The sequence below is a fragment of the Phyllostomus discolor genome, chromosome 3, assembly GCF_004126475.2.
Source record: "Phyllostomus discolor isolate MPI-MPIP mPhyDis1 chromosome 3, mPhyDis1.pri.v3, whole genome shotgun sequence".
In the NCBI taxonomy this organism is placed as follows: domain Eukaryota; kingdom Metazoa; phylum Chordata; class Mammalia; order Chiroptera; family Phyllostomidae; genus Phyllostomus; species Phyllostomus discolor.
The window spans coordinates 49,312,127-49,336,208 of record NC_040905.2 but is presented as its reverse complement, the minus strand read 5'-3'; the positions used below and the strand labels follow the sequence as shown (position 1 = coordinate 49,336,208).

Sequence of the window (24,082 nt, the reverse complement as noted above, 5' to 3'; positions counted from 1 at the left end):
CGGTGGCTTCTAGAGAAGTACAGTACTGCATTCTCTCAGTACTTTGAGAGTAATCAGTTGCACAAAGAAACAGTTGTAAAGTAATGAGTGGTTAGACTACAGTCCTTGAAAATGATCCAATGTAAATTGTTCCCCTCACTGTGCCCTCTGCTTTGCCCTTGAATATCCAAAGCTAACATGTGCAGAGTTGATTTATTGGGGCATGAAAATGACAATCAGAAAGTCTTACTGATGTCCTCTCCACAGTGCTGGTGCACTTGGTAAGAAGTCAGAACTTGACTAAGAAAGAGCTTTTTATTGAAGGAACTTGTTCATTGCTTCTGTTGTTTGCTCAGGTCTTCAGTTTGTGCTAATAATGTCAGATCTTCACCTTCTTTCAGATCCAAAGTCAACTAAGAGTGCATTTTCCAACCTTTTGTTAACTCTTCACTCAGTAAATTGATAAAATGCTAGTGATTTCCTAATTTAAGCCGGAAACCCATAATATGTTAATGGAGTAATCGTGTAATCATTTCATTGACAGATTGTTGATGTTGTTTGTCAAAGAGAAACTTCTAGAATTTTCTCTCTTTTTCTTTGTGGTGGTTAAACAACACACCTAAAATGTAGTTAGGAGACAGTGATAAAAGGATATACTTTGAAATCCATTATGACAGCTTAGGGGTGTACACACCTAATCTTACTTGAAACTTCTGGAGGGAAATTCTTAGATACTACCTTTTTTCTTGTAGTTAGAATTCAAAGTTTATTGACTTGAACAATTTTGAAAATGTAGAACATGTTGTAGGAGTCCTTCATCAGGAATTAATGAGAAAGAGTGATAGTTTTAAAATTTAAATGACAATTGATGAGAACATTTCTAACTTGCATAATTGGGGATCTGCTAAGAGCAATTAAAATATCTCAATGTGCTTTGTGATCTATGGCAAGTTACTTAACCTGTATGGACTCTTATTTCTTTATCTGTAAAATGAAGGACTTAGATGAGTTTAAATTTTTTTTCTAGACTATAAAAGTGAATTATTTTCTTTTTCTTCTCTTTCTATTTTGATTACTAGTTTCTTGAAGTAAATTTTTCAAATGGAGAGGTTGTTTTAGCTGAGCACTTTTTAAGCATGTAAGCTGAAAAATAATGGCATTTGAAAAACATTTTGAGTGAATTGCACCAACTTTAATAAGAGAGAATACTGGAAAATACTATTCAAAACCTTTGAAACATGGCTTCTCTTGAGAATCTACAGCTCTTCTGTTTAAGACATGAGTAAAAAAATCAAATGACAGTTTTTCATGTTGAAGGCTGAATTCTCTGTAGACAGTGGAGTGGTGGCATCACGGAAGAAAATTGTTTTTCCATAGGCTTAAATCTGCGTGAATGCTCATCATTTTACCAAGGAAGTTGGGGATGAATTTAATACTAAGGGGTCTGGTATTTAGTATCTGAAAACAAGCCCCCACACATAGCTCACCTTTTAGATACTTCAGTGTAATTAAATTTGTTTACAAGCTAATTTATTTACCCTTTTCTTAATAAGTCTTAAAGGTGGAATAGAGAGAAAAAGGAGTGTTTATGGCATTATTTGGGGCTGTGCCTCGTTCTCATTGATAGACTCGCTCACGCAGGGTTGTCAAGAGAGGGTGGGTGGGTGAAATTAGAAGAGCACACAAGAAAGGCATAGCCCCAAGTGTGGAGATTTCTACACTTGGTAGGTGTTTATACCTAGTAAGTATGGAATAAGCATAGCCCTTTGCGCCTATTTAAGACAAAAGGAAACAGAGCTTTAAATGGTCTTTAAAGTTGTACCAGGCAATCATGAATTAACCTCCTCTATAACAAGTATCTAAAACTTAATATTGTGGGTGAAGAGTTTCACATTTTATGAATATATTTTTGACCAACATTAGGTTATTATAATAATTTATCTTTGCCTTAATTATGGATAAAATTGCAAGTCTAGAGGCAAAGTGTAAGCAAAATGAATTATTTTTAAAGAAAATGAGTGATTAATTCAGGCAGAAATAAACTTGGCTCCTGTAATAGTAGTTTATCAACTACGGTGGAAACGGAAAAGAACAGCTGAAACTGACAGTTGGCCGAGTCTGTCAAAGTGTCTTGGATGCTGCCTGCACTGTTTTAATTAAGTGAAGGCAGTGGAAGTATTGGCTTGTGAAATAGGTGTATCAGACCCCCAAGAATTAGAGCAATTCATGTATGTAAGATAAAGTCTATGAAAAGCTTCGAAGCCTGGGTGAGGAGCCCCTGTTAGGTAGGACCCCTAATCCTCCAAGTAGTATCTCATAATGAGAGCAGTGAGTCAGTAGCTATTTCAGAGCTATTAGAGTAGGGAACAGAAACCAAGTAACTTCAATGAGTTGTTTCATGCTATCTTATTTTGCTTAGCTCACATATTGGCATCTTAGTGCCATCAGTGAAGGAATAGAAAATCCTCCCTCCCACTTCCCTAAAGAATTAATGTGATTCTTCCTGCTAATGAGGGCTGTTAATGCTGTTTCTGATTTATCTCACCTGCCTGTGGGAACCTTTGGAAACCCTCTTTTCTGCCTTTCCCTGGATAACTTCCTGAAGCATGGAAGTGGGTGCTGCTGCATTGCAACCTGAACTGAGTCCCTTTACTGAGAGAGAAATCTGACACCTCCTCTTTCTGCCTTAGGCTACTGGGTGCTGCTCTCTGGGAGCTACTGTAACAAAAATGAGGAAATCTTGATCCAGCACTGCAATGTGAACAGGCGTAGTTAGGCAATCTTTTTTTTTTTTTTTTTCAAAAAAATTTTAGTTATTGATTTGAGAGAGTGAAGCAGAGGGGCAGAGAGAGGAAGAGAGAAACATCAATTTGTTGTTCCACTTATTTATGCATTCAGTACTTGATCCTTGTACGTGCCCTCACTGGGAATCGAACCTGAAACCTTAGTGCATCTGGACAACGCTCCAACCAACTGAGATACCTGGGCAGGGCTGCAAAGGCAATCATTTCTAACATTACAGAAGTTAGATGCAAATAGTTAATTTTTTATTCATTCATTTTACCAATTTTGAACCCCTATCATGTGGCATGTACGGTAGCTCAGTGCTGCTGATACGGAGACAGGGATACAGTAAAATGTATTCCTTCCTTCAGGGAGTTTATAGATTAGAAGTTGGGAAGATAGTCGAGCCTAAAATTGAAAAGTACAGTGAAATGTCTAAGGAGCCATAATGTAGGTTGTAATTTCTCATAGAGGTACAAAGGGTGTGTCATTAGCTGCTGAGGGAAGGCTAAAAAAGGTCTTGTGGAGGAGTTGATGTATTAAATAATGAAGGATGAATACAGGTGGCCTTGCAGATAAATGAGAGGGCATTTAAGACAGAGATAATAGTATGATTACGCTGAGACCTGGAACTACAAAAGTTTGACATGATGAACTTGGCTTTTTAGGGTGTAGCAAGGGATGGGCCTAGGGTCTTACGCAGGGGCCAGGTTAGAGGGCCTCGTAGACCAAACAAAAGCGGGTATATTTCAAGCTTTTTTGGGCAATGGTCCATTATAGTAAGACAATTTTACCTCAGTATCTAGGGCAAACATATGTAAATGATAAAATTTCAGGAAATAATACACTTTGTATGATGCATTCTTGTTTTTCTGTTCTATTTTTAGAATAGGAAGTGATGACAGTAACAACTGGTAATTTGAAAAACACTGCTCTTGGCTGTGGGAACCAGTAGAGGGTTTTAAGCAGAGTAGCCCCATGTAGGGTCAGGGAAAAAAGGTGAGAAAACAGTTTTAAAAATTGTTTAAAATTTGGTTTTGTGTGTTGTGTCCTGTGGAAACACCAAGCCAGAGCAGTGAACCCTTTCTAGGCAGGGGAAGTGGATAGCTGGGCAGGCCCTGGAAAATTCCACGGTAGAAGGAGGAAGGGATGGTGCTGAGTTGTGTGTGGTGGTCTGAGCAGGACTTTTTCAGGATTAGGGCATTTCATGTGCAGAGGTAAAAATGTAGGAAATGGTGTGGCATATTCCTAGCAGAGCTGCTCATTCAGGCCGTGAAATGAATTTGGAACTGTAATGGAAGCCCTTTAAAAGGGACTGTCTAACTCCCAGGCCAACTGCATGGAAAGCAAGAGTGAGGACACTTTGAAAATTCTACCAAGAAAGTAATTAAGGAGAACTTGGAGTTGCCAGTAAGATTTGCCTTGTAAGTTGAAAAGTTATTTGCCCTGTGAATCACAAAGTAGTACAATTTTATATCTATCAGCATGTATTAGGAGGATATCAACCATAAGAAGAATAGAAGGAGAGTTTGCATATTTTGAGAAGAGGGCCCTCCTCCCCGTTGTATTGAAATGTAATTGACACATAACATTCTATTACCTTAAGGTATACAGGGTAATGATTTAACACACATTATTTGTCAAATAATGACCACAGTTAAGTCTAGTTAACATTCATCACCTTATATAGTTACAAATATTTTTTCTTGTGATGAGGACTTTATGAGAATAGGTTTATTTTTTAATATGTTAATGCAATAATTGAGCCCACCCCACTCTTACCGAAATTTTGAAATAACCTTTTTGTTTGTTTTTAGGGTTTTTTGAGATAACATATTATACATGGAGAAGGACACTCTTGCTCTTTCCAAATGTACTTTTTTCCTCAATCTATAACCTATTGTATCTATAATCTATTGTTCCATATAGTGAGGACTTTTAGCTGTTTCCTTTTCACTTTTATTTCCGTTTATTCTTGTGAGTTCTCCCTCTTTTCTCTTGTTCTAGCGATGTGGACAGGGATAACAGCAGTGGACTCTTGGCACTTCTGCCCTGGCTACAATGCATTTACCCACTTAAAGGCAGTGGAAAAATTTTAAGCCCCCTCTCACCCTCAAACTTCTGTCTTCCTGACTTTGCTCCCATAATTTCCTCCTTACTTCCCAGCTTCTGTTTGCTTCATTGTTGGGATTGGCAGTGTTCATCAGAGCCCCGCTTCCAACACCCCCCAAAAAATGGAAGGAGGAAGAGAAATTTCCAAATCTGGTGGTGATGGGATGGGTAGGCCATCTGTTCTCAACTGACAGGTAACATGATCTCTACATGAGAGGGCAAGTTGATTTATCATTACCAAGATGTAGGAATATAATGATTTACATTCATAAATAAGATTTTATAATGTATTTTTTTAAAAACTAGATTTGATTCTAGAATTTTAAAAATGAAAATGAAATCTTTTGAGTAGTTTTTCATATTCAACAGGACACAAATCGAATGAGGAGGAGAATCAAGATTATGGTACTTGAATATTTGTGCAAAGCTCTTCGTAAGACTGTATAAACTAGTCAGTGTTTATATTTATGGTTAATATAAACATTAACCATTGTTACATGTAACCCAGTGGTCACATTAAGTATCTATGTGAGTTAACTTTCGGGAGGAGCAAATACTGTTAGAGTTGGGATCTTTTGGGAGACTGTGGATGTGGTACATGATGTTTCTGGCTCTGACCTGAGGTTTTTATAAGAATGAAATAGTGATTATGAGCAGCACATTAAGATGTGATTGTGTAATTCTTGAAAGCAGGGTATATTATGTCATTTTGATTAGTCATATTGTATAGACATTAATCTCTTAAAAACATCCTTTTGCTCCTATTTTTCTTTCTTCCACTTGTAATTTTTTTTCTTTATTTTGATTTCCTGGCTCTTGAATAGAGCTATTAAACTTTCACAACAAATTTGCAAACCTATTATGAGCAAACATATGTATATATAAAAAAATCCTTTTCAAAATATAAGTGTATTAAAGCATGTGTTTAAGGGAATCTCTTAATTTTGGTTCAGTACTGTAATTTATTAGTTTCATAATTTTGAAATGAAGTCACAATATAAATCTGATTAGTGTGACTTTTATTTTGGGGGATTAGAGAATCATGCAGGTTGATTTAGGCCGATTACCTGAAGTGTTATTCTTGGCATTTAAGGGATTGACGGATGAAACTGCCTTTATTCATTGTTTGTAAACTCAGTTTAGTTTTAAGTGAATATCTTATAAGAAAGGTGGTTAAATCTCGAAGGGTTTAACCTCTCTACTGCCATGTGATTTTTTTTTTCATACCTCTGGTGTTTAGTTTAAATATTTATTTTTGTTATTTAGGATTAATCCAGTCACTGGACAAGAGTAGGGAAAATGAGTTCCAAATGTTTAGGGTTTCCTGATATACTTTTTAAATGACTGAATATAGGGCATTTTAAATAGCCTTATTTCTCAAGTAGGATACGTGTAGTTGAATGAAATGTGCAAATTTGTGTCTGTGTTGCACAGTTGTAATGCCTTATGACCTGTGGGTTACCCTGTAAAGTGACTTTGTAATTCATGAAGTTGATTGTGTTCATAGAATAAGCAAGATTTTCCTAAGATCAAAAAGACTTCTCTGTTAAGTTTTTAAAAATTTAGTTTAAGATTTTAGGCTCATTAAGTATCTTTGTTTCAAAGGAATCTCCTTGTGATGAAAGTATATGGATTTTAGCCTCTCTGTAAGAACTGAGAAAAAATTTTCACATCTTACTAAATGGGCACTGTATGAGTAGGTAAAATTTTTTAAAAAGCTAATCATCAGTGGTCTTAAGCATGTAAATAAAATAGTATAGTAGCAATATTAAACTTTTACAGCATACCTCTCTGTATACTATAAAATTAGAAAATCCATTATCATTCTCTGTTAATAGAGACAGTCATCAGTGAACTTATGCTCTGATTGCAGCTTGATTCTTTCTCCCATTCCTCGTAAATCTGTGATGTTGGTCATTTCTGTGCTCCCTAATAAAATATCTGGGGGAAAAAAGATGAAATTGAGAAGAGTCAGTGCTGCTTGTTTTAAGCAACACTGTTGAGAGAAGAGGTTCAAAATATTAATATATATGTCTTTTTTATGCTTTGCCTTTCCCCCCACTGTATATTATTTCTCATCTTATTTTAAAAAGTTTTTAAAAATCTGCTCACTTGTCTGGTAAGTATAATTTAGAATTAATTTTACAGGGACAAGTATAATTTAGAATTTCTTTTAAATCTTTTTAGTGATCTTGCAAAGGAAAAGAAAAAAACAAACTTCTTCTTTGTCATGAGGTTCCCTCCGCCCCCAACAATAATGGATTGTGAGCCCAGTATGGCTCTTGTGTAGCTAAAAGAATTTTAAATATATAGAACTAACATATGACTTAAGAACTGAATTTTGTTTACACGTTAATTATCTTTTCTCTTTTAAGGTAGGCTACTGGAGGAATGCAGAAAGTCAGTGTTTTCTTTCTTGTATCAGAAAATACAATTACTTGTGAAATAAAAAAAAAACTTCAACCATCTAATCAATATTTTCTCTTCACAGTACTGTTTACCTTTGCACTTTACCTAGCTTTTAAAAAGAATCACCCGAATCCCTTAATACCTAATACTAGCTTTAAAAAATAGTTTTGCTTTCTGGACATTTTCTTTTATAAAACATGAAACTTTTCTATATTATTTTTTTAAAAGGGTTGACAACCAGTTCCTCAGGCAGAGCAGTTGTAAGAATTGAGGGTTTTTTGTAAAATTACCAAACAAGAGTCAGGTAGAAATTAAACTCAAACAAACAAAACACTGTGCTGAGGAACCACAGATACCAAAGTAGCTTTCACTACTTTATAAGGTCATTTTAAGTCATGCTCATTACATCCTGTCTATTGGCACATCTAGATCCCTGTGTTCACATGCCTCAGAGTCCAGACAGCTATAGAAAGATGTCCTTGAATCCACCCCCCACCCCACACACAGCTCACCCCATAGCAGGGCATGCTCCTCATTTGTCCCTGTCTTTAGTAGGACAGCCTTAATAACAGTGAACTGAGAGCAACAGCTCTGGTACAGATTTCCAGGGGCATCATACACTGCATTTCCTAGATACCATTTCATAGCATAGCATATACGCAGTGTAGGCTGAAAGGATCTGGGATCTCAGATCCCATTGTTGGTATGTGGAAAATCCTGGTTCCTAGCAAGTGAATGTGCAGTTGGTTGTACCAATTATTTTTCTGATAATTTTTCTGGGTAAATTGTTGGATTCTTCCACCTTTACATTTATATACACCTCACTTAACCTAAGTAGTTATTGTCTTCCTTCTGTTCCATTTAAGTATTTACAAATAAGAAGTTTTGAGGGTTATTCTGAATAAGGCTTTTTTTGTGAGTTAGAGTGTTCTGCCCTAGTTCCTTTCAGTTTCCCCCATTAGGCTCTTAATAACAGTCTCTAGGAAATTATCTTAAGTGGATTTGACGATCAAAGAGCCCAAAGTACTCATTAGAAAATTTCTGTCAGTCTGTTCATTGCTAAACTTACATAGCACAATTATTTTGAGCCTGCTATAATATTTGAGTGTGCTTAGCCTATTCCTTTACCTTTCTCTGCTTTCTTTTGGCTTATTCATTTGTAAAACTGTCGTTTTCTGCCCTACTCTGTTGTTATGAATCTCTGTCACATGACTTTTAACATTAAAATTCATGTGCTTTGCTTAATCACCCTGCTAGCTCCCACAATGTTTACAGAATGAGGATTCTACCTACTCTTGTTTACTCAGTACTGCCAGGGATCTGTATGTAGTCAGCTGAATGAGAAGACTCTCAAGGCCCCCCTAAACTCATCTGTCTTGAGGTTCTGCCAATTAAGAAACAAAAAACTAGTTCTAGGTTATACAGGCTGCCTTTTTCCTTATTCCACTGATAAGATATAGAATTGTAGTTTGTTTTCATTGTTTTATTTAGTATTTTACTAATGCCAAGTTAATATTTATTGCCATCCCTATGGCTAGTATGATAGAAATACTAACACATTAATTTACATCATTGCTATTTAGTTTTATTTTGTGGCATATTAACATATTTTGAGTAATTAGTATATGATCTATGTATAGTTCAACTATAGGCTATTCACATGGTAGAAAACTAGCCTGAAGAATGTTTTCAGAGATGGTACAGTGGTCAGTTAGAAACCAGCATGTAAAATTGCATGTTCTCTATGACTTCAACTATATAAAATAATTCTGTCTGTGTGTAAAAATATTTGAAGGAAATTCTTTAAAGTGCTACTGTATTTATTTCTGGAAGGTAAGAGTGTGAAAAAATTTTTTGAGTCTGAATTTTTGTGTTTTTTCTATGATGACTGTATTAAGTATTAGAATTTCTCTTGGATTCTGAGAGTAAGGAATATTTTTTAAAATGCTGTTATCTATAGTGCAAAGTTACAGTATTAATACCTGTTCCTGTATATAGATACTTACATGTCTATGTCAGTTTTAGCTTGCTTATCTCAAATTGTATTTCATTTTTCTTTTAAAAATTGGCTAAAGGACTAGTTATTCTGATGATAGCAAAAGTGGTTTCTTATTTAAGTATAAGGAGTGGTTCTGCTCTCGGTTATTGGAGTGTTAATACTAATGTCCACTTTTATGATAAGAATACGGAAACTGGTCTATGGGAGGTTCTGCAGCTATGAAATGGCAGAACACGTGCTAGACCCACCAGCCCCTCGGGGCTCTTACCACTAGTGTAAGGAGACCCTGAATGGATGCTCCCATATGTAGGGATTCGCTTAGAGAAGGGTTTCTGACTCCTCATGGTTTTAAAAAAAAATTCTGATTTAGTGCAATCTTAGGATATTAGTGGTGAGTTCATTAAATATATCTTGTTTACTTTTTAGACGGTTCTGAAAGAAACTGCATTCTGATTTTAGTGTAATTATATCCCTGCTTGGTGCAGTACATGATTTGTTGTACATGTGTTTGGTATAGAGTTTCCAGAGTTGATATTAAATTGTAAATTCCATTAGTCAAAGTTCTGTTAACTGCCCTTGTTGTCGATGGGCACACGAACCAATGAAATACTTAAGTAGGCAGTGTCTACTTCTCTGCTGACTTCAGATTAGAAAAAGAAAGTTTGTGATCTTATTTTGTAACACTTTTTGTAGGGCTTAACGCTGGATGGAGAGACCTGCAAGTGAAAGAACCAGTTGTAGCATACTGCACCATTTCTGTAATCATGATATAGCTGTAAGTTACTTGATTCCATAGAATTCATGAGAAAAGCTTGGACCGTATTGTATATAGGTTTAAAACTATTATTTTTTTTAATTATATTTCCCAGAGGTCCCACATTCTAATGCTGCCATTGGCTGGGCAGAAAAATGTGTGAACATATAAGGTGGAAGGCAGTAAGGACTGGTGCAGGCTGGGGGAAGGTGAAGAGAACATGTACTGCCTGAAGGCATTTATATCCAGTATGTTGCAAAAACTTTCTGGCAAAAGAAACACATCTAAAGCCTAATCTTTTATTTATTTAGCAAACATTTTTTGAGCTCCTACTATGTGCTAGTGACTGTGACATTCTAATCTAGGTCAGATACAGTTAAGTTTGGAAATGTTTAAACTCTTGACTAAAAAATGAAGACCAAGAGCACAGCAGGACAGTGGCAGAAATTAACATTAGGTTAATGGTTCTCAATTCTGAACCTGAATCAGAATCACCTAGACGGCTTGTTAAAAACACTGCTTGCTGGGCTTCACCCCAAGTTTTTGATTCACTGGGAGGAGAGCTCATGAATTTGCTGTTCTTAGGAACTCCCATGTGATGCTGATGCTGCTGGTCCAAGGACCTAAAGTCAATGCATTTGATAAATGAAGCTTACACACGTGAGAGACTTTGTATTTTAAAAAGCTTCAATGATTCTTGAAGCTTATCCCCCTGCTTGCAATTTTCGAAAATTAGAACTTTGAACTAAGGAGGAAAACCCTGATTTGAGCCTTGTATCTATTTTTTATGAGGTAAAAAGATCCAGGACAACCTGACACTGATCTCTATCTCCTTAAACCTGATTACTTTCAGCAGTGCTTACCAATCATGCTCATTTCTTATTCAGAATGACTTCTGCTTTCTGGAATTTCTAACTGTATTATTTTTAAAACTACCTGACACGGCTTTGACTCCTGACGTTTTGTGCTTTTGGAGGAAGTATGGTTTCCTACGTTATTTATTCTGCTTAATTTTGTTCTCTGTTATTGTGTGACAAATGACCACAATTTTAGTGACTTAAAACAACACCCGCTTATCTTACAATTTATGTGAGTCCAGAGTCTGGGCACCTTCGCTGGGTATTTTGCTCAGGGTCTCACCAGACTGCAGTCAAGGTGGCAGCTGGGACTAGTCTCATCTGTCTGCGTCTTCAAAGTTCATGTGATTGTTCGCTGAATTTAGTTCCTTGCAGCTTTGAAGCTCAAATAGGCTGTGCCTTTGAGGCCACCGGGAGGAGTCCCTCATGGTGCTTAATCTTATTTTAAAGGACTCAGAGTTAGGGCCACTCAGGATAACCTCCCTTTGGATTAACTGAAAGTCAAAAGATTAGTGACCTAATCACCTGGCACATTCTTCCATCTTTTTCAACCCTTACACCAATACTCAGGGGAGAGTTTTATGCAGAAAGTGTCCAACAGGTGGTAGTAATGGGGGGTCAATTTAGAATTCTGCTTTCTATACCACATCAAATAGCTACAGATGTTTTCCAAATGCCCAAATATCAATATATCCATTTCATTTTAGTTTTTTAATTTTTAAGAATTTATAGCCTTCTGTACTCCTGCTCCAATATGGATTGGATATTCTTAAGGCATACTGTGTAGTCCTCAGACTAGACCTTCCTTTAAATTTTGGGGGATGGCATTGTCTCCCATTTTCTTGAAACTTTTATTTTTTGATTTACCCCTTTGTTTTACCGAAGCTTGTTTTCCCCTCAGTGACCTGAAAATGGGTAGGTAGGAGATAATTTTTTGAGACGTAGTGTATGTGAAAGCATCTTCACTCCCTCCAGTGTTCCTTGACTTGAGAGTCGATCACTAGACGGGGTATACTTTGCTCTAACTACTTTGAAGATACTGACCTACCGACTTCCAGTTTCCAGTGTCCTGCTGAAGGCCGCTCGTTTCTGATTCCCGTTCCTTCACGTGTGACTTTCCCTCACCTTGGAAGGCTTTAGGATTTTCTTGATTTTTTTCTCTGCTGCTCAAAAATTTTATGATAATACAGTGTTGGAGTTTTTTTTGGTTTTATGTTTTGCCTTTTTTCTTTTTAACCATATGTTCTTTTGGTCACTTTACGTCCTTTCAATTTGTCAAGTCCCCAGAGTTTGGCAGCTTTTATTCTGTTTTTTTTTAAGTATCTTACATATTTTCTCTCCTCACTTTATGAACTGTTAGTTGGATAGTAGGTCCTTTTGTCTTGTCTACCATTTTTTCTTTTATTCTGCATTCTAAGAAAAATCCCTTGACTTCATTTTCTGATACTTCTTTTGGGTTTTAAATTTCCACATAACTTTACTTTCCAAGTCCTCTCACTCAGCATCTCCTTTCTTGGAGGATATTTATAGTGTTTTGAGGCTTCGTTTTCTCTTCCCTAGATTGCATTTCTTTTGTGTTCCTTTTTTGTTTAATTTTGTCCTTCATGTTGGAAACATTTCTGGGGTATCTGGTGATCCTCTGCTGTGTACAAGAGTGAGATACTAAAAAGCTGATTCGAAGTTTTTTCTGACTCATTGAGGCCTGTCACCAGTGGGCCTCCTTTAGGAGGTGAATTGACTCTTTTCCTTGGATGGTCCCCGGACGTTAGGTGTTAGTAAGTAGAGATCTGCTCTTTGAGTTTTTGGTCTTTTGTCTGACATTGTTCAATTTTTCTAGAGAACTATCTCTCTCTCTCTCTCTCTCTCTCTCTCTCACACACACACACACACACACACACACACACACCTACCTTTTGGCATTGTGAGAGGAGCAAGGTAAGTAGTTATTATTTCATTATATACCTAGGAGACATATTACCTACTCTAATCTGAACACAGTGAAGGGGATGGGTTTTGAGGGGGCATGGTTTGGTTTGCAGCCTCTTTCTCAGTGCTCCTATTTCAGGCCAATGATCTTTTGCTGTTGGGAAAGGTAGTAGCTTCACTTATGAAGAGTGAGAAGGGGAAAGGGAATTCTCACTGCTCTGTTATTTAAACTTTCAATCAACTCTCCAATTTCAGCCCCATATCTCATACCCTGTTCTTCAGTCCCTTTGCCTCGAAATTCTGGCCAGCAAGTTGTTCATTTATAGTTCTCTCTTTGCAGGTACTTTACAGCTTCCTTGGTTTTGCCAAGTCAAGTAGCATTCCTTCTTTCAAAACTGTATTAAAATTTTGCACTAGTATCATTTCTGTTCTTTGGTGTTATCACTTTATACCTTCTTTCCCCGTTCACTTTCATTTTAGTGAAATTTCAGAAAGGGAAGATAAATGTGTGCAATTAATCTTCCATGTTTGACGAAAATCACTGAGGCTTAGCATTTGAATTTCTATAAGGCATCTTTCAGAATGTGTTGACACTGTTGACGGTTAATGGATTAGAATTTAGTGGATGATAAAGTGTTGGCTTCCTAAAAATCTCTCCATTACCATCACTTGAAAACTCCATGCGTGATGTGAGCACATCTTACAATTACAAAGTTGAAACTGATCATCTCCAAACCTCAGCAAAACAAAGCACTTACTCTCTCAACTATGCTGGGTGACTAAGGTGTTGCCACAGTTTATGCCCTAACACTGTGCCTCTTGAGCACTTGTAACACTGAAATCCTAATTTGTGTCATGAGTCATGGTAGGCACTGGCAATGCAGAGGAGAGTAGACAGCCATGTAAATGAGAAATTGCACATCTGCGATTTCAGGGCTGTGATAGGGATGCACACTGTGTTTGGAAGCACAGAGAAGGAAGTGCCCTCCTCCGTCAGGGAGTGGCAGAGAAAGCTCACGGAGCCAGTGTTCTGTTGTGAGCCTTACAGAACAAACCAGAGTCGGTGGCGCGTATGTGATGGTGGGGAGAGGGAAAATGCGGGAGGGGCTTGTTAGGGCATTTTGGGCAGAGGGGTGTCGTAGATAAAGCTACAAAGGTGACATCTGCTAGTTAGAAAGTTCAGGTAGTTTGATATAACTTGTTTATAGTATACAACTAGGGTTGACTAGAAAGTTAGTCTGAGACCAGAGGATGGCTGTGTGTCATGTTAGAGGATTATCCTTTTTGCCTAGATTAGTGGGCCCCTCATATTTTGCATGTGGTACCTGTATCAATGACAGAGTTTGAGCATATTTCTTCCTATATGTATATTTATAAGTTATGTGTCCTACTATATATGTATATATTATAAAACATACACAAAAATAGGTGTGAAATAGGAGAAAACTATCTTCTTCCTGTAACCCACTTTAGAGGCCACTGCTTGTGTTTTAGGTTAACAACCGAGGCTGCAATATGGAGAAAGTATTGGACTCATGGGAGGGGTATGTATATGTGTAAAATGGGTGGGGGCCTTGGAGACCCTCAAACTTAATAGTGTCATTGGTTAATTGCAGCCACATAGCCAAGAATAATGGCATTGATTATATAGAGTAGAACAGGTACTGAATCAAAAGAGATTTAAGTAGCATCCGTAGGAGTGGACAGTGAGCTGCATGGCTCTGGAGGAGGAAGGAGACTGGCTCGGTCAGCAGTGAGCTGAGACAGGGAGCCAGGAGAAGAGAAGCAAGTTTGCAGTGGGGCGAGACGACAGATTGACTAAAGTTAACGTGTCTGTGGCCACCCGCAGGAGAATGTCATAGTTGGATATCTAGGTCTCGTATTCAGGAAAGGAGAACTGGGCTAAGACTAGAGTTTTGAGAATATTAGAATATATAAGTATTGGCTGAAATTGTGAATGTGGATGCACTCTTCAGGGTGTTTCCAGAAGAGAGCAGAGCAGATCTCTCTGGAGAAATAATAGTCAGTTAAGGGGCAGGCAAAGGAGCCGAGAGAGCTGTCAGGCTAAAACAGTGAGAGAACAGTGTCTACAAGCGAAGAAAGGGAGTCTCAGGAATTGAGTTGCCAGGATCTAATGTAGCAGAAACACCAAATGAGGCAGAGGTACCTATTACTTGGGGTAAGTAGTGGTTCTCTAACAACTTGACTCTGAGAAGTTTGATAAGTTGGCGATGGAAGCCCAATTGCCAGGGATCCATGGTGCAGATGAGGAAGCAAGCAGAGCCCAGAAGTGTAGGCTTCTCCTTTAAGACTTTGAAGTAGCAGACTGTAGAATTTGGGAGATTTTTTTGTTTTTTTCCAAAATGGATTTAAGCATTCATTTTCAGCCCTGGGAAAGGAGTCCATAGCTTAGCGGTATTTAAAAATTACAGTAAAGAAGGATGATTACTTAGGAGAGAGATGAGAGAAAATGCAATAGGGGTAATTAAGGAGGAAAGGGATGGGAGGGAATGCAATCTGGAGCACAAGTAGAGTAGTTAACTTTAAGTAGGGGGTAAATCTTCCTCATAGACTGGAGGGAAGGGTGGAAGGAAGAATATGATTAGGTAAAGTTTGTGGTTACAGGGTGGGAGACTGGGAGGGAGTTCCTAAGCTGGGAGACTCCGTTTCCTCAATTCACTCCTTGATTCATTTTTAACAAATATTTATTAAATGCCTGCTGTGTGTCAGGTACTGTTGTAAGTGTGAGAGATACATCTGAACAAAGAGCCCTGCCTTCATGGGCACATATTCTAGAAAATGGTAAAAGACAAGGCCATCTGAGAGGGTAGGGGATGAAGGTTGGTCAGAGCCTTTGGGGGAAAGGAGAAGAACCATGAACAACGAGGGGCTTAGCGAGCCCAGCTGAGGTTAAGCTCCAAGTCTGGTGCTCTTGCTCCTGAAACAGTCTAAATCCAGGATACTGCTGTACCTGAGGAGCAGAGAACCGTGTGTTAGAAGGGTTTTCATGGTCTCCATTCTGCTACAACGAAGCACAAAAAAGGTATGTTCAATTTTTGCAGTGTAGTATTCAGAGTTATTTTAATATACCACTTTTTCCCCCTCATTTTTTTCCTTCTATAGGGAACATCCTTTTATCTTGGGAAACCAACCTAGTAAGTATTAAGTTTGCTAGAATGCAACCAATTTTTTAACAGTCAATATCTATTCTGTGAAAACATCTTGAAACCTAGTCCTGTGAAACGTCTTGGAGTTCTCCTAAGGGCTGGGACAACATTTAATGTTTATCTTCTCACCTCTGCTTGTGATACCCTGTACACACAGCACACATGCATTCATGGGGAACCAAAGTGTAGCGGGCTTCTTGAATAAGTCTTTTTCTTCTTTTACACCTGGGAATGTCCCCAAAGTTGGTTGATTGGTGTGAGCACTTGAACCTTGCTCTGATTCCTCCTGAGAACTCAGTATGTTACTGTTTTGGAAGCAGTTTTGCAATTTTAAGTTAACCTATCTTTCTTACTCTTAAAAAATATAAATTATTTTTAGTCTTTCAAGACAGGGTGAGCTTCTGTTTTCTTGTCACTAAAACTACCTGTACCCCTTCACTAATTCTAATTTTATGATGATGATAGGCTGGGTAGCATTTTATTGTTATATTTTTAAAGATTGTATTTATTTAATTTTAGAGACAGGGGAAAGGAGGGAGAAAGAGTGGGAGAGAAAGATTGATGTGTGAGAGAAACATAGATTGGTTGCGTCTCACATGTGCCCAACTAGGGACCTGTCCTGCAATCCAGGCCTGTGCTTTGACTAGGAATTGAACCGGCAACCTAAATTTAGGTTGGCAGGCTGGTGCTCAATCCACTGAGGTACACCAGAGAGGGTGAGCATTTTATTTTATTTTTTATGGGGACCTTCATGCTAAAGGACTATGTCTTAACTAGTGAATTGAGTGGTGTTTTTGTTTTTTTATAGGAGTGAGAATCAAAAGAGATATTTCGCAATGAAATAACTTTTACTTCGTAATATGTAATTTCATCATCAAGCTCTAAACTGATGGGACTTGTACCATTTTTTAACCTTGGGAAGTGGATTTAGGCCACAGAAGCTATAGCTTGTGGTATGGCATAGCACCGTATGGGCAGAGTGGATTAGCAGTCAAGTGAGGTGTCCCAAGCCAGCTGGTGACTGCATTTAAATTATTGGTCCTCTTATCTCTTTGATCTTGGCCATGTTATTTACATTTCTATCTCCCCGCTTTCTCATCTGTAAAATGGGGATAGAGTTATGAAGATTGAAGAATAAAATGCAAGGTAGTTACAGTGTTTCGTGGCACGTAGCAACTTCTTAATCACATCTATTACTATGGTTTTTTCCAATTACAATGCTGGCACTCAGCTGATTTTTTTTCTTTTTGCTGAATTTTATTTTTTAACTTCTGAATGGAGAATATGAAAAAAAAATTAAGTTTTGTTCTACTGAAAGCCAGCAATAAGTGTATAGATTTTATTTGCCCTCTTCTAATCAAGAACCCATTAAAATTCCTCCTCCCTCTGTGATTTATGTCCAAAGAATTTATCTGCTTAATATTCTAATTTCATTGATTATCTTGAAATATTGTGATTTTGCAGACCTGGGTGGAACCATGAAAATATTACTTCTTAGTAAAGAAGCTGAAGTTTAAATATTGTATATGAAAGGAATAACACTAATTCTAACATAATAAATTTTAAAAGATACACTTAAATAAATGATACTGTTTATATGAAAACTATTCTGTATAGTTAAGGCTATCATATTGATTATCTTTTTAAGTCTACAAAAAGTACATAAGTATCTGATTTGGTCTTTTTTTATTAATGTGTTCACCAGTTATGGGAATCTTTAAAGTCAGACGTTGAGAAATTACTCAGATTGGAGTTTAATATATAAAAAGTTAAGTGAAAAACCAACAAAACCAAAACGTGCTCATATTTATTACCTAAAAACATGTTTCTAAATTCTTATGGTAGCATTAGTTTAGACTGTCTCATGAAGGCAGGGACTGCCTTCTCTATTAATTCATTTAGCAAATATTTATTGAACAACCACTGTGTGCCCAGCACTCTTCCCAGTGCTGGTAACACAGCAGTGAATATAATCTCTTTCCTCGTGAGATGGTGAGTTATATCTGCACTGCTTGGCACATAGTAAGTGTTCAAGAATATTTTCCTCCACACCCTTTAGCTGCTCCAGAGGCTGAGTATAGTGATGCAACTAGATCCCTTACCTAGCCAGTTGCTGCTAGGGGGCTTCCTATGTCCCATCTATAAGTCAGCCTGTGTAAATCAGGGGAGCCCCTGGAGAATCTTAACCAGCAGAGTGCAATTTCACCTCATCTGAAAATGTTGCATCTATGCAGTAGATACACTAGTTTGACTTAAGAGGGACTGTTTTTCTTAGTCAATGTGAATATTTGGTCAAATTTGAATATAAGTTAAAATTATGGTATATTAATTTTTTCAAGTAGATTTTTCATGTAAATGCGAGGAAGAACCTTAGAGATAATTCATTCTGTTTTTTTTTTTAATTAATGTTTTGTTTTAGTTTGTGTTCAGGTTCAGAAATAATCTCTTATAAATCAGCACCTGTGTTATTTTTAAGTGAAGCAGCTGAAGGCTTTGCCCAAAGTCCCAGTGCTAGCTGGTGGTGGAGCCTAGCCTTTTATTGCTTAGCTTTGTGTCTTTGCTTTAGAAAACAAAAGATCCACCACTTAGTACACTAATCCATTATTATAAGCCAACCCCAAAAATGGGTTGTTTGATGAGCTTGAGTCTCTTGTCTTTTGAAATTCCAAAATCTTTCTTTTTTTCTGGATCCTCATGGCACTTTATATCACCTCTCCTATGGCATTTATCACTTTCTAGGCTTACATAATTATCATCTATTAACATTTTTTCTAGATGTAATCTGAGAATAGAATGTATGTATGGTTCCTCTTTGTATATTCCCCACAGCTCTTAACAGAATGCCTAATATTCACTGGGTACTCAAATTATTAAACATGTACTCAAAGAGATTGTATTTTGGATTTGTTAACCATGCACACCCACTGACTAGAATCTATTTAGTCTACAACAATTTAAGAAGCTCTTTGGCTTAGCTTCAGAACTGGGTTGGATTCTGGCTCCATTCTCGACTTGGCTGCGAGATCTTTAATAGGTCAGTTATGTCACTTTCCTTATCTGTAAAATGGAAATGTGTGCCCGTCCAGTTTTCAGATGTGGTTGAAATGTATACAAAGAATCTAGTGACTCATGTACTAATAGCCACTCAATGAATGGCAACAATTGTTACATTTGAAATTGATTTTCTACTTATTATAAATGTGCATATTTTACTAACAGTGGGTAGCTCTATTACTACTTAAGGAATGTATAATAGCATAGGGAAAGATCCATGGTGAAAAGCTGGCGATATTTTGATGTTAGTCATCAGATTGTACAGCCTGGGCTTTTTAGTTTACTAGTTATTTATTTAGGAAGTTGGATTTGGAGCTCTATGGACTGATTTAACCTATAAACACTCAAGAGATACTGGTATATAGACTGGAATGGCAATGTATTAATAGGCCATTAGAGATACATTTTCTTCCATAGGAAAAAAATGCCATGGTGGGAGCCAAATTGCAATCAGAAAGTTACGTGATGAGTAAGGGTAGTTGGCTGGGTGTCTAGTGCTACAGGAGTCTCATGCATTGATCTTCACCTGCCACTCCTGGGTGTCAAGGCCCCTAGCCCCTGGAGAGTGCTGAGGCACTGCCTAACCACTGCCCACAAACCCCTTGTTTTAACTTAACTTGGTTATCTGCTTTTGCGTAGCATATTCTTTAAGGAGAAAGCAAAACACTTCAGATTTTTTTCTTTGTAAACCCACTCCCTGCCACCAAGAAAATGTCATAGGCGGTAAGCTACATTTTCTGTCTGTAGCATTACACTAGAAGGCACACGGCAGTACATTGTCATCTCTCTCTTTGTGTGTTAAAGTTGGTCATGGGGCTCCGTGGTATCAGCTTGATCCATCCATTATATTCCTGCAGTGCAACCACTATATTTTAGTTATTCCTGACTTTATTCTTGAGGTATACCTAGCTGTCAAACATAATTGCCTTTTTTTCCTTGCAACCAAAATGAACTTTTAAATATAAATTGGATCACAAACTATACTGCTTAAAAGGCTTCAGTAGTGTCCCATTACTCATAAACTATACCCAAACTTCCTACCATTGTCTTTAAAAATCTGCATAACTTGGGCTTGATCTATATTTCTAAGCCTCATTTTATGCCGTTCTGTGCTTTGAGAGGAAGTATGATGCTATTCATAGCATGGGTTCTTGCACTGGACTGCCCACATGCCATGAGTGTTCTGTGCCTCCATCTTTCCCTATTTAAAAGCAGTGTTCTAAGAATATCTACCAACAGGATTGTAATGAACAAATGATACATGCAAATCCCTTAGGACAATTCCTGTATAACACAATAAATACAAAATGTTAGCTGTTGGTGCTGGTGTCAGTGTTGTCATTTTTTATCTCTGTGTTCCAGCCACTCTGTACTTTTCAGTTTCTGGAACTGCCAAGATCCTGCCAGCCTCAAGATCTTTGTACATTGTTCTGATTATTTCTTGCTACATAGAAAAATCACCCAAAATTTAGTGGTTTAAAGCAACAGTAATCATTTAGCACATGATTTTGCAGCTTGGGCAGGGCTTGATGGTGATGGCTCGTTTCCACTCCACATAGCATTGGCTAGGGTGGCTTAACCAGGGGCTGCCGGATCTATTTTTAATGGGTTACCCCTGTGGTTGGCAAGATAGTGTTGGCTCTCAGCTGAGCAGTCAGCCAGGGCTGGGGTCTTGGTGCTTCTCCAAAGGCTGCTTGGCTTTCCACACAGCGTGGTGGTTGGGTTCTAAGAGTGAGTGCTTAGGTGAACCAGGCTGAGGCTGAATGGTCTGTTACAACCTAGACTCAAAAACCATGCAGCACCACTTTTGCTTCATTAATTTGGTTCAGGCAATCACAAAGATCCTTTCAAGTTTAAGGGGGAGGGACATAGACTTTTTACCTCCTGATAGGGGGTGGCAAGGTTATAGAAGAAGTACAGGAGGTATTGTTGCAGCCATCTTTGGAAAATGCATTTTGCCACACACATGCACTTCGTTGTCTGATCCTAAAACACTATTAAACACTAAGGAGTGATTGCCACACTTCAGCTAACTATCCATCTAAATTATGTTTCTCTTCCTCCATTCATTCCCATTGTGCACGCTCTTGCTCTAGCATTTCATTTTCCTTGGCAACGGTGATCACAATTTGCGATGATCTCTTTAAGTCTCTGAAGGCTAGGGCCTGTATATTCCTAGTACTTTGCATTGAACCTGTTGAAATGTTAAAATGTATTATTTGTAACTTACAAATATAAACACCATACATCTATCATATTTTTACTAGGGAAAGCATATTCCACACTTTGTGGGAAGAAAGGAACAGAGATAGAGAAACACCAGGAGTCAGTCCTTTAAATCCTCATATTTCACATCCTACTGATTAGCTCAGGGTGAGGAGGGGGTGGAGAGGAGTAACATGTATGTATAAATTTTATGGGTGAGAGGAGGTGGGAAGAATAAGTAGTGCAAATAGCTGCATTCTTACCCATTTTTCTATACTTTTGATACTCAAAACCACAGATTTATTTTCTGTTTCTCTATTTTTCTAGTATCCAGTTCATGGCAAGAGGCTTCTAGCTGGTCTGACAAAGAAGCAGGATGACCTAAGAAAACATTCAGTACTCTCAGGGAGCAGCCAAATCATTGTACTTTACTCAAGGATGCTAACCAGGCCCGCCCTCATTAGAATCAGGGTTCTTTTCCTTTTGGCACAGATCTAACAAGATTGGTCACCAGGCTTCAGCACCTGGAAACTGGTCGGAAAAAAGACTAGGCTTTGGAAGTTGGGTACAGAAAACAGCAAGAAGAACAGCTGTTGATATGTCACATACTGTAGCCTGGGAATAGTAATGTGGGGTAGAAGTTTCCACAAATTATGAAGACAGGAATTACTTTATAAATACTGCCTGCCACCTTGCTGGGTATTAGAGACACAAGGGTGAACAAAATGCATGTAGCTCCCGACCTTGTGGAGCTTGCAGTCTGGGGTTGGGAGTAGACCTTATGCTTAGTGTTTGCAAGGTGTATCTTTTCCATTGTCTCACTTTTAACCCATATGTGCCTTTATATTTTAATGATGTTTGCAATGACTTGCTTGCAAGCATCGTATAGGTGGGTATTGCTGTATAGCCAGTCTGATAATCTCTGCCTTTTGATTGCAGTGTTTGAACCATGTACACTTAATATGATATTAATATGATTGTATTTAAGTCTGCCTGAGACCCTGTTTAAGATTTTCTCTTTATTGTTGGTTTAAAGCAATTTAATTACGATGTACATTGGCATAGCTTTGGATCTGCTGAGCTTCTTGGGAATTATTTCAACCATAATTTCTTCAAATATTTTTTCCATTCTTCCTGCTTTTGAGGACCTCAGGTGCATGTATATTAGGCTGCTTAAAGTTGTTCCATAATAAGCACATTGGTACGCTTTATCTTTTAAGTTTTTTCTCTGTGCTTTATTTTGAGTGGTTTCTATTTATGTATCTTCAAGTTAACTAGTTTCCTTCTGCATTGTCTAATTAGCTATTTATTTCACCAGTTGATTTCTCATCTCTAGGAAATTGATTTGGGGCTTTTATATATGTTAAAGTCTCCCCTAAATATGCTTATGCTTCCTCTGCCTTCTTGAACATTATGGACTTTAGTTATGTTAACTATCTTAATGTCCTTGTCTCCTAGTCCTATTTATGTCACTTTTGGATCTGTTTCTATTGATTGATTTTTCCGCTCATTATGGGTTGTATTTTGTGTCTCTGAATGTTTGCTATTTAGAATTGCAGTTTATTGAGTGCTGAATATTTTTATATTCTTTTAAATATTCTCGTAGAAGCACCTAATGGAAGAAGTAGGATATTTTCTAATATTCACAGGGAGGTAATAAGTAGAATAGTTATAATGTTCATCTAGGAGTGAGGAAATAGGATATATTTTGTTAGCATGATAGTAAAAATGATTTATAACTTAACAAGATTTTAAATTGGTCCCTGAGTTATTCAGAAATAAAGAAAAAAATGTCTTGTTTTTATTACAGACACCATTCTCTTCTTTGAGAATAGTGAAAAGTCCTAAGCTTTGGAGTTAGCCTTGAAATCAAATCCCAGAAATACCAGTAGTAGCTGTGACCTTCAGCCACTTATTTAAACTTTAGCCCTCCTCTAACAAGTCTTTTTTTTTTAAAGCTTACTTTTTTTATCTCTTAGGGTTGTTTTGAGGTGGAAATGAGAATATATATATATAAGGTATTTACATGCATTAGGAGTTCAGCAAAATGTTAGTTTTTTTTCTCCACCTTTTCCCTTACCCTTCAGGCATGTCATTTTCCAACTGTGCTATTTCAGAATTACATGTTGATTTGATCTTTAGTGAAATAGGGAGAAAAATAAGCCACTACTCAACTACTCATGTCACTCTTGAACAATTACTATAACATTTAATTCGTTTTAAAAGCTTTTAGGAATTGGATGTCTACTAGAAAATTACTTATTTTAGATTTTTAGATATGTGCTACCTATATTAATAAGAAATAAATTCTCATTAACAAGAGGCTATTTTTCTTAGATTTCCCTAGTGTATATTGTTAGTTCTCAGAATTTATTTAGTGGAAATCATCTGGGAAGAGAAATATATTTAAAGGCTAATATAATTGAAAATACAATACTAATTTTAAATGTAATTGAGTTAACCAGGCAAATAGGTTGGTATATTTTTAAACACTTAGTATTTTATCTGAAATGGATAAGGCTTTAAATGGAGAAGAGGGATAGAGTTAATGCCACTTGGCAGGTATTTAATAAATAGCCAGTTTTTTTGAGCATTAGAGATGTTGCATAAATACTCATCTATATATTGAGTGAGTTTGTGTGCTCTTTACAATGAATTCTGTATGTGCCAGATCTTCTAAATGTAGATGCCAATTAAAGTACCCAAGGTAAATAAGTACCATAATTTAATTTAGTAACTAGTGCTGTGACCTAATGAAAGGACTGAGATGGATAAAAATTACTCTTAAAGGTTAGCACATAAGGAACATAAATGGTGTTGTCACTGTTTAAGTATA

The 24,082-nt window shown here is 37.2% G+C and overlaps 1 protein-coding gene across 2 annotated transcripts in view; it reads left to right on the top strand.

The window, feature by feature from the left end:
- The window catches only part of HOMER1 (homer scaffold protein 1), a 114,539-nt gene that overhangs the window by 13,849 nt on the left and 76,608 nt on the right, over positions 1-24,082 (top strand). The window lies entirely within an intron of this gene.